Raw genomic sequence first — 11,627 nt, 5'->3', positions numbered from 1 at the left:
ATATCAACAGTTTAGAAAAGTTGCCTTTGTTAAAAAACGTAAAATCTTTTAAATTCAAGACGTTAAAGACAAGTAAAGACGTTAAAATTTGTTTCACAGCAGTAACTCCTCACTAATTACCAATATGTTAACTTGAAATTAGAAAATGGAAGTAACTTGGAAATTAACAAAACGTTTGACAAGCAAAACTGGAAACATTCATTGCGTGTTGACATCTACACTCCTCATAAAATCATATCTTATATCAAAAACTCAATGCTTTATTTTCCTCACAATTATGAAATTCATTGTTCAACTTACGGCTCACGTAGCCATGGAAAATTTAAAGCTTTTTTACCGATATCTTGTTGTATAGAACTTCTTAACAGGTGATTGAAACAGAAAGATAAAAACTGATCTCTTATAAGCCAGACGTACGTAAAATGGTGCTTTGCAATAAGTGACCTTGGGAGGAACAAAAAACTGCTTTAAAAACAAGTTTTACTCGAAAGGCAAATGAGATTAACGAAGAGATCGCGCCAGATGCTGAGGTGACGTTTCAGTGATGCTAGAAAACCATTTCAGTGTGCTGCACAGTTATAGATTGCATATGAGAGGATAAATGATATTTTGAATGGAAAAATAATACAAATGACACAATGTTTCAATCTCTTAATAGACTAAGATATTTTGCAAGATTTAAACATTTTTTAATGAAATCTAGAACTAGTGTTTGTATACAGAAATTTGTTTTTGTAACTAAGTAAAACTTCACTAATTCGAATTTCTGATACTTTTTATTAGACTCCTCTTGTTTGAATTTTTTATTAGACTCCTCTTGTTTGAACTAAATTCCACTGCGTTCAGTTTATAGATTTTTAGGACATATTCATGATTCGAGAGAGAATTAGTATCTTGTCTGCACGCGTCCGCCTTTTTAGGCTACTCTCTTGTAAGCTATTATTACGCTCGGCCGTACTTTAGGTCCTTGTTAGCCTCGCAGTCAATTAGAGTTATGAGGCCAACTCGGTAAGAATCTTGATAGCTTCGGCTATATCTCTTTTCTTTAGATTAGTTTTAGTTTAATTCTTAGTCTTTTAAGTTCAAGCCCAAGCGTCGGCTTTTTTTGTACACTCCAAGACGGAGTTCTGTTAAATCTTATTTGAATAATAAAGGGTTATTTACCCTTCCATCTTCTTGTTTCTTGTCAAACGAATTCAAGCGATTATTCGCTTATCAGTTCTTAAGATTCTTCACGTTCAACTGTAACTTAGCATTTACAAAGTGAGGAACTCTACAGCTGTATTCCTATTAATTATTATTATTTAAAAACTATAATGCATATTTGAAATTTTGCTTCAATTAAAACATTTTACAATGAATTAAACATTTTACAAGTTTTCTCCTTCTTTGTATTCTTACGTGAAATCTTACGTGTATTCTTACGTGAATTCTTTTGTCAAGAATCTGTAAAGAAAGTACGAAAATAAAGTATTTTAAAATATAGGTTAATATAGAAAGTGACAAAGAATATCATGATCGGATAAAGGTGTCATGCCACTCAGTGGACTAAACAGGTGTACGAAATATATTCTATACTTCACGCAGTATTAACTAATTGTAGTTTAATTGTTGGGTTATTAGACATACAACTTACTGATCATACCGAGAGTTGTAGATACAGTGATTTTAAGGCAATATTTCTTCAAGATGCGAAAGTTATTTCAAGGATACCTACTGAAAGGATGTTTTAAAGTTATTCAAGACTGTACATATATTTATTCGCCTTTTCAGTAAGACGTTTTGGCTAAGGAAAATATCAAGTACTATTTCCTTCACTGTGTTCTGCACTGAGTTGATAACATCTAAAATTATGAAAGAAAAAAGGAAAGGCTTGAGTGGAAAAGTAATAATTACAAATATTTGCCAACGAGTTTGTAAGCAAGTTATTTCACTGAGGATTGAGGATTAGGAAGCGCATACTAAAACAAAGAAAATTTAATTATTTTTATTTAAACACTTTTTCTGATAACATTGAAAAATTTTGGGTTTCGTTGTAAAAGGCAAAGTCATCCTAATATTACTGAAATCGCCGAAGGAAAGGTGAAAGATTCACGATAATCCTTCCTTCCTGTTGTAATGATTTCTAGCAGTGATTTCAATTTAAAATTGGGTGCGGGCTGAATGCACGATCTCAAAGCAACTCGCTGGCTAGAATATTTTTAACAAAATGAAATTTTTAACAAAACAAAAGTATTTAAAACTAAAGTTTCAATTCTACTTAATAAATATTTATTAAAATATTCGTAAGGACTAATGATAATAATAATAATAACAAAAATTAAATTAATATTTATTTTTGATGTCAAAGCTAAATAGGCTGGTATCTACAAGAAATTTCTTTTGGTTATCCTTTGGAATTCAGACGTACTGCATATTAAAATATAAGCTAACTATTAAATTTGCAGACATATTTCTTTTAAATAATGCTAATATATTGTTACGAATTTTGCATATATTTAAATAATTGTAATGAAATTATACATCAAAGTGTAGTATCTTTTGTATAATATAACATTAAAAGTCTGAAGAGACGAAGCTCTGCCAGAAAAATAAGATTACAGGTCGACAAGGTGACCGATCTGGCGAGAAATGATAGACCTGTCTCAATGCGAATGTTGGCAGTGATGGTGGGGGCCAGTGTTGGAACAGTGTAGACAATTGTTCACGACAATTTGTACAATTTCTGCGAGGATTTCTCTCAAAAAATGGAGTGAAAAACTTTGTTGGAATGCTGACGAGGGAAAGGATAACGCTTCTCTTAGACTTCTCATATTATTGTAACAGAGGGCTCGCCGTTCTTACGAAGCACGAAGTGCAATTTAGCCCTTTCCATAGTACGAAGAACACACCGCTGAAAGTGGTATCCGCGGATTATCAGATGACTCTCCGGTTGAAGACATCAAGACGGAGCTCAGCAAAGAAGGCTCTCTGGTGGTTAATGCCAGCAGTTCACCCGGAAACACGATGGGAAAGAGACCAAACTTTCCGTTTTATTCGCCTCATTTAAGTCAGACGGTAAATGCAGAAGTATTTACCGGAAGGAAACTCTATTTGACCTGCGTGTCAGGTATAGAAAATACAGAAGCAATCAAAGCATATTAATACGCTTTCGGTGTCAACGCTATGGTCATGGACAGACTTTCTCTAATAACGAGCCGAGAAGTCTAAAATGCGGGCAAATGCACTTGACCTACACTTGTAAACTGTGGAAAGATGAGAAGCCAACTTGTGTGCACTGCAAGCTTGATCACATCGCTTCTTCGAAGTCATGCGAATTACGACCAAAAATTTGCGAAAAATCCGCATCTGAGAAGTTTACTCAAGCACGTAAGAAGCAAAAATCTGATAGTCCTCCTACGGTGTCTGAGAAAGCTAATAACAACGAATGTCATTTTCCTCCGAAATTCTACTCCAATGCTCTAAAGCCTGACTCACCGGATTTCAAGATGGATGAAAATGTTAAAACTCCTTGTCTGCAAGTTTATCGAATTTGTAGAAAAGTGCAAAAAGACAGACTCGCCCCAAGAAAAAGTTCTTGCCTTAGGTATTGGGGAGCAGATAGTGCAAATGAACTTTCACGTTTGCTGCTTTCGGTACGATGATTACTATGATTTTAATTTATTTTACTTTTTAGTGGAACGGAATTTCTTCAGGTGACACCACTTGCTGACTCTGCGTTCCTGTCGAATTCCTGTATAAACTACGCCTCCCAGGTTTTGTCTTCTCCTCTCTGTCACGCTTTTCTTCTGGAACTTTACTCGTCTGAACGTCTATTTTCAGGTGAAATTATTTCAGGAGCCAGTAACGTTGCATCTACTCGCGGAAAATTCAGCTACAATTGTATCGATTGGATTGGAGACAACAACTGCAGCTATTTCAGGAATAACCGTAAATGAAACACCAACAGATATATGAAGAAAATGAAATATGGATACAGCAGAACGTAAAGTCAAACCTGTACGTTTCGTTAAATGGGAATTTTATAATGAAACAAGAATAAGAGAACTATTAATATGGTACATTTCATTTTTAAATATCTTAGTTTACTTTCCCGATATTATTTCAATGGATTTTCGAGCTTTAGGTCTGCAGAAGCAGACGTTAAAAGGAAACGTCCAGTCGTCAACCCTCAACATTATGGATTCTGAAAACCTTGTCGAAAAACTTGTCTCAGCATGCAATAAAAACACGTAAAAATAATAATGCCTTAAGTGCAGATTAACTCCTGACTTATGCTGACAATCCGATAAAAGTTTGCAAATTAAAAGTAAAGTAAACAAAGTCTGCGTGGTCATAAAACTATGGTTGCATAGTCACAACACTATAATTGTATATGTCAACTTTCACGACCCACAGATGGTGCTGCAAGCTATTTGACACATCTGTTTTATGAAAACAAAATGCAAACAAGGTGACCATGACAACATAAGACGTACAAAGAAGTTGTACAGCGTCATAAAGATGTGAAAAGTTTTTATTTTTCTTTATTGTGACCAATTTTCTGATAATATCCCTGTTTCTGTGGTATATTTTCATAGTGTGTAAAAATCGTTTATAATCTTCTTTAAATGTTCAAGTTAAAATGTCAATTGGACTAGTTTATACATTTCCCCCTAGACTGCAGAAGGTTTCAGCCATTTTATTAAATCCAGTTATTTATTAAATCCATTATTCAGAGTAACTCCACATATTTTGGAGGCTTGGTCCGAGATGAGCCTAGGATAAGGCATGAATCACAATGAATGAAAGATTACAAGTTTGGAACGGGTAAGTTTGCTTCGATATATTTATTTGCATATTGTTACTTGCAAGAATATTGAACTATTGTACTGTTAATCAAGATGACTACACTAAATTATATTCCTAGAATTTCAGATTTTTTAAGAACTGGTCCCACAAAGTCTATTGAACTTTTTCATAAAATTATATTCGGAACCTTATGTGATAGGAAAAATAGATCAAGATTGCGTAACTTTTCTGGTTTTCCCATCTGACTTTAATGTCGCAGAAACGAAACAAAAATTACTTCAGACTTTCACTGCAAGCGATTTCATTTCTGTGTGTAATTTGTTACAACTTAAATATGAGTCAAATGCGGTTAAAAACTGTAAGTTAGTTAAAAATGGCTGAATGGAACAGCAAACGTTAAATTTAAAAACTGCTTAGAATTTTACTTTGCAGAACAATTTCATAAAAAAAGTTATTACGTATAACAAAATTACAATGAAATAAGCAATATCCCTTAATACAAATATTGATTATCCCAATAAATAAATTAACCAACTTCCCTTTGCAAAATCTTAGAACTAAAATGGTATAAAGGAGGTTAAGAACTTTCTTTCCTAAAAAAATCACTCAAAACTTTTCAGTATCTTAAAAACAGTGAAATGAGAAATAAATAACATAAAAGAATACAAAAAACAAAAAATTCTGAAAAGCAAAGTATAGTTAATGGTATTTTATCTTATATTTCCAAGAGAAAAAAATTATAATGAAATAAGCTATATCCCTTAATACAAATATTAATTATCCTAATAAAAAAATTAACCAACTTTCCGTTGAAGAAAAAAAATCATGCAAAACTTTTCAATATCCTACAAACAGTGAAATAAGCAAAAAATAACATGAAAGAAGCTCAAAAAATTCCGCGCACAATTTTACTCTGCTAAACAACTTTATAAAAAAAATCAATAAAAAATTTATTATATATATAAAAAAATGACAATAAAATACGCCAATCTCTTAAAAACAGTGACATAAGAAATACGATGAAAAATTGTTGCGAAACCCATATTTCTAAAAGAATGAAACTATTCAAAATGATGCGATTTCATCAAAAATCTATCAACAACAATAAGAAAGTAAAATTGTTGCCAAAATCACATTTTTAAAGATGTGAGATGTGAGAAGTGTACTCAGAAACTTCATTTAAAAAAAATGTAAAAAAATTACAATGAATATGCCAATCTCTTAAAAACAGTGACATAAGAAATACGATGAAAAATTGTTGCCAAACCCATATTTCTAAAAGAATGAAACTATTCAAAATGATGCGATTTCATCAAAAATCTATCAACAACAATAAGAAAGTAAAATTGTTGCCAAAATCACATTTTTAAAGATGTGAGATGTGAGAAGTGTACTCGGAAGCTTCATTTAAAATTTTTTTTAAAAATACAAAATATTATCATTTCTCCCAAATTCTTTTTGTAAAAGCAGTCGTAAGAATGAAAGTCTAACGTGTCCAAAAATCAAAGAAAAATAAACAGTACATTTTTAAAAATAAACCTTTTTAGAAAAAATCCCGTTGAAAAGGTGTTAAGCTCACTTTGTTAAATAAATTCGTATTTAATCGATTTATTGAAACACGAAATTTATTTTAAGTTCGTAAAATAGCTAAGTGCCTACATTTCATGACGATGTGAAAATGGAATGTGTAGAGTAAAATCTCGTTTTCCTGTAGCCCATTATGTCTCAAAATGACACGATTTCGTCACAAAACATAAAATTAAAAACATTCTGATTCGAATTTCGAAAAAGTCGCTTAGAGGTGCACTGGCTCTTGTCTAGATGCACCTATGTACCACATTTCGTAGCCGTGGGTATTTTCGTAGCCGTGGGTAGCCACATTTCGTAGCCGTGGGTATTTTCGTAGCCGTGGGTAGCCACATTTCGTAGCCGTTTACGCTGCGCGCAAGCTAATGCTTGCGCGCAGCGTAAACGAAAGACACACACACACAGACAGACTCCTTCTTTTATTATATGTAGAGATTGAAGAGTCTTTGTGCACTTGTTTCGGCAATACATATAGTAAAATTGAAGAGTCTTTGTGATTTTAAGCTTTTATAATCCGAAACTGATGAAGATTACGAGTTATCCGAAAATGAAAGTGTTCCCGATTCTGATAATGAAGATGATGTTAATTCTGCTAAATCAGGATCACTTTCCGTAAATAATTCAGCAGATCAAAATACTATGACACCTAGTAATACACTGCTGGCCATTAAAACTGCAACACCACGAAGGAATGATCTGACGAACGTCAAAATCACATGAAAGGAAGAAGTTGGAATATGCAAATAATTAGTATTTCAGCGCATTTAGATGACACAGGAGGGAGAAGCGACATCTGAAGTGTTACATAAAAGTTGTGTAGTGGATTTCTCATTCGGAAATGCTTTATAAGGTTGGAGTTTGCTCAGAATATCGTGTTATGCCTGGAATAAAAAAAAAATGGAAAGGCTTGCCAGCAAGTTTGGAAATTCGATAGAGGCAGGACGGTTGCCTATCAAAAGTGTAGATTATCGTTCCATGATGTAGCCGGTTGCACAAGTCGACATCCAACCACTACCATGCAAATATGGAATCAATGGATTTCTGGGGGTCATACTGAACGGCATGCAGGATCTCAACGCCCTCCCATGACTGAAGCTAGAGAGGACAGACATTGTGAGTTCAGCCCATCAAAACCGTACGACCACATCACGGACTGTTAGTCAGGAAATGGGCATGTTTGCAGCACGTCCAGTATCATCTTGTAAGGTGCGTAGACGTTTGCAGCAGCGTGGACTATTAGCAGGGTTACCATTACCTAGGCTTCCCTTGACAATGTAACAAAGAGAGAGACGGCTAATCCGGTGCGCCAGACGATAGAGCTGGGTAATGGAGTAACACAATGTCGCCTTTTCAAACGAGTCCCGGTTCTATGTGCAGTATTCTGATGGGGTAAGGGGCGTTTTAGCTGCAAGGGGCGACAGTTGTTTCTCTACTAATTTACACCCCTTTAAAACTTCAGATGCTTAAACATTTAATCATTTTGTCTTCATGCCGTACTGTTTACGTGCAAGAAATATCTTTTTTGTATTTGCTTTCCTCCATGGTGTTGCAATTTTAATGGCCGGCAGTGTATTTCATTACATTTTCGTGACATTTTAGAAACTGCTTCGAAATTCAAGCGAATTGATACATATCCGATCGAATCATTCATTTGCGATCTAGGAGAACCTTTTAAAATATTTATATTTAGGTTATCTGAATTACGAAAGATCGGGTTTACTAAAAATCTGCTTACTGGTTGTTAAAGTATTTATTCGGTCTTTGAAAGGTGTTATGTCATGACACAAAATAAAAGAAAATCTTTTACCTCAATTTGGCTCCAAAATAAATAGTGTGAGACTTCATAATTTGTTACAAAAACGACATTTAAAACCTAACGAATCGCTTTCTGAGTACTTAATTGCAATTCGAAAAATAGCCAGTCGTGGTTCCTATTGACGATTCATTCATCCTTGATTGTGTAATTTGTATGGGTACAAAACTATTTCTGAATTTAATGAAAAATTAAAAATTTATGAGAAAATTCGAGCTCCAAATACAAAAGGTTATTCAAGTAGCGATGCACAAAATAAATCACGAGCTATACCAAGTAAATTAGTGTAGGTCATTAATCGAACTCAAGTAACAATAATAGTCAAGGATTCCAAAACTGTAACTCCAATTGCTCATACTTATCAGAAAGAAATGCATAAAACTGTTAATTTAGATAATTTGCAAATTGATTGCAAATTATTTAATAGACACTGGTAGTCAAGTAACGTTAAACCGAGAAGATTGCATAAGAAGATAAGTTCTCCTGAACTTAAGCCGGTAAATCCACAGTTAACGAGATTTGGCAATGGGAAACTTAAACCTATAAGGAGATTAGAAGGTGCATTCGAAATTGATGGTTCTTGATTTAGATCAAATTTTTGTGTTATCGCAGAAAACGAAATGTTTAAGCCAGGGTTTCTTAAACGTTTTTCAGCCGCGACCCCCTTTTATCATTGAGATGTTTTCGTGACTCCCAGGACCACATAATATTTACAAAAATTTTGTGGGACCCCATAAGTAGTGCGCAAGTCCGACACACGCGTGAGTGAAAATGTCAATTTTTTCACTAGTACTGTAATATACTATTGCAAGCTTTAGGTCATTAACTTTAATTTCTAATTTTAATAGAACAATGGGAAAATTTTAAATAAGTAACAGACAAAATGACAGCGTCACGTGCAAAGCAAGGAAAATTAAGGTTTATATTATAAAAAGAATGCATTCAAACGTTATCGTTTTTTTTTTCTTTGTCTGTATTGTCTTATCTTTATCTATTTTCAGATACATTGTGTAAAAATATTTGGCAATCGTAAAATTATTATAATAAGTTAAAGAAATATAAAAACTGCTAAAATTTTTGGTGACCCCCCCCTGCTGCAGGTCCCGCGCCCCACAGTTTAAGAAACCCTGGTTTAAGCTATCGTTGGCACAAATATTATATGACAAGGCCAATTAACTGAAAATGAAAAAGAAGTCGAAATAAAAAACTCAAGCCAGAAAACTACTTAATGTGCATTTTTGATATTTAAAATGACGATGAAATCAATTTAAATCACATGGTACACCGAGATGAAATACTACAATTAGCAAGGAACTATGGTAGTATACGAATTGCGCGAAATTTGTTCGAAGACCCCCTTTCCCCTCTTATTTATAATAGACGAACTGCGCGGCTTTTTTCTGTTCCCTCTTCTAAGAACTTGAAATGATTACTGTTACAAGATTACGATTACACAATCAAACAGAGATCTGGTACCCGTATGCAACATGTTGACGTTTTGAGTAGAAATCCTGTATCTATGGAAATTCAAGATGATGCAATATTTAAAATAATTCAAGCTCAAGAAACTGATGAAAATATAAGAGCCATAAAAGTAGTTTAGAAGTATAAGTCGTATGAAGATTTTTGCTTACGAAATGACGTGCTTCACAAAATGTTGAATGAAAATGACGCTATTAACAATGAATTACTACAACAGGAAATTCAAGATAACACAACATACTCAGATTCGAAGCCATCGAGGAAAAATGCCACCGCAGAAGGAGATTCTGAAGAGAAGCATTTTCTCGAGGAAGAGTCAGTTGCTAAAGGTGATGAATCAAATGCTAACTCAACTAAAAAATGCCAGTAACATTCCCTGCAATAGACAAGAAAAAAAGTATAGAAAGCGAGAGCCACTAAAGAAGAGAAAAGGCTGAAAAATCAGAAGTATGTTGGAAAACTGGTGACAAAGACGCAGATACAGAAAGCAAAGATGGAACTACAGAAAATAAAGCAGGTGATAAAAAAGAAGCGAAATAGAAGATTCAGGAAATCGAAAGAATTAGTAGTGCAACACTAATTTTAATAATTTGTGATTTAGACGTTTTCCCATCTTCATAATTTTTTTCCGATTTGACTAAAAGACTATTTGCTTTAAAGATTTGAACTATTTTAAGAAAACGGAAGATGATGTCTTAAGATAAAATGCATTAACCAAGACGATTTAAGCAAGATGATGTTTAAGAATACGCTAGAAGACGTATCCAGACGATATTTAGGAAGACGAATTCAGACGATGTTGAAGAAGAAATTCTACGACGATGACGTTCACTTCTCACTTAGTGAAACTTAAAATTCACTATTTCGGTTTTTTCTTGTTTTACAGATTTCCAGATGATGAAGACCACTTTTCTAGCATGCGAGGACACATGCTGTCTCGATGGGACGAGGATGGGACGACGCGGTCAGGACAACATTTTTAAGACGTACAAAGAAGTTGTACGACGTTATAATGCTGAAAGAACTTTTCATTTTTCATTATTGTGACCAATTTCCTCAAAATATTTTTGTCCCTGTGATCTTTTTCATTAAAAATTCATAACCTTCATTAAATGGTCAAGTTAAAATGTCAGTTGCACTACTTTATGTATTTTCTCTAGACTACAGAAGGATTCAGCCATTTTATGAAATGTGTTCTCAGACTCCAAGGTGAGGCTATCTCCACTAGAGAGAAAGCATGAATGTTTTGGAGGACAAAATACGGTTAGTATTGTAGGTTTTTATTGGCAAGAACTTGGAACAGATCTAAAATCCGAGATGATGATAGCTTTACGACAGAAAAGCTGTGTGAAGACATAATCTGCTTCCAGTTCACCATTCAGACTAGTCATGTTAGCACAGACTGTTTCATAAAAGGAGAAACGTTTTCTGTGTACAATATCTCTAGCGTCAATGATCCTGTTCTTTACTGAACCGTCAGTATATATGTAAATCCACTGATATTGAGGAAAGCGGCGTTCAATGGTTTACATGCTGTTTCACAAACTTGTTGGTGTGTAACGGTATTTAATTTCAAAATTTTCTATTACTAGTGATTTACATGTATTATCTATGCTTGGTACAGCCAAACCAAGGTTAAAGAGATGGGCTACGTAAGGGCCTTCGAGTGACCCCTCGCCGACGCGCTCCTCATAGAGGCAGTTAAGAGCTATTCTGACATCACTATCTTGTATTAGCTCTAACTTCACATTGTTTAAAACCGGAGTTCCATTCTGCTGCGAAATGATATTCAAGCAATGTGAACATTCCAAATTAATTTTAATCAGATACGTTTGTTTTCTAGCAATGCAGTACCAAACTTGCTGCCCACGATCCGCATGTGGCCCTCGAAGTAATTTTATGCTGTCCGCGAATAGTATTCCCATAAATTAATTAGCATTACTATGATAAGAAC

The sequence above is a fragment of the Stegodyphus dumicola genome, chromosome 10 (genome assembly GCF_044657685.1).
Source record: "Stegodyphus dumicola isolate Sdum_Otavi_A_Nest chromosome 10, ASM4465768v1".
Taxonomy (NCBI): domain Eukaryota; kingdom Metazoa; phylum Arthropoda; class Arachnida; order Araneae; family Eresidae; genus Stegodyphus; species Stegodyphus dumicola.
The sequence above is the reverse complement of the archived record's forward strand: the minus strand, read 5'-3'. Positions refer to the sequence as shown.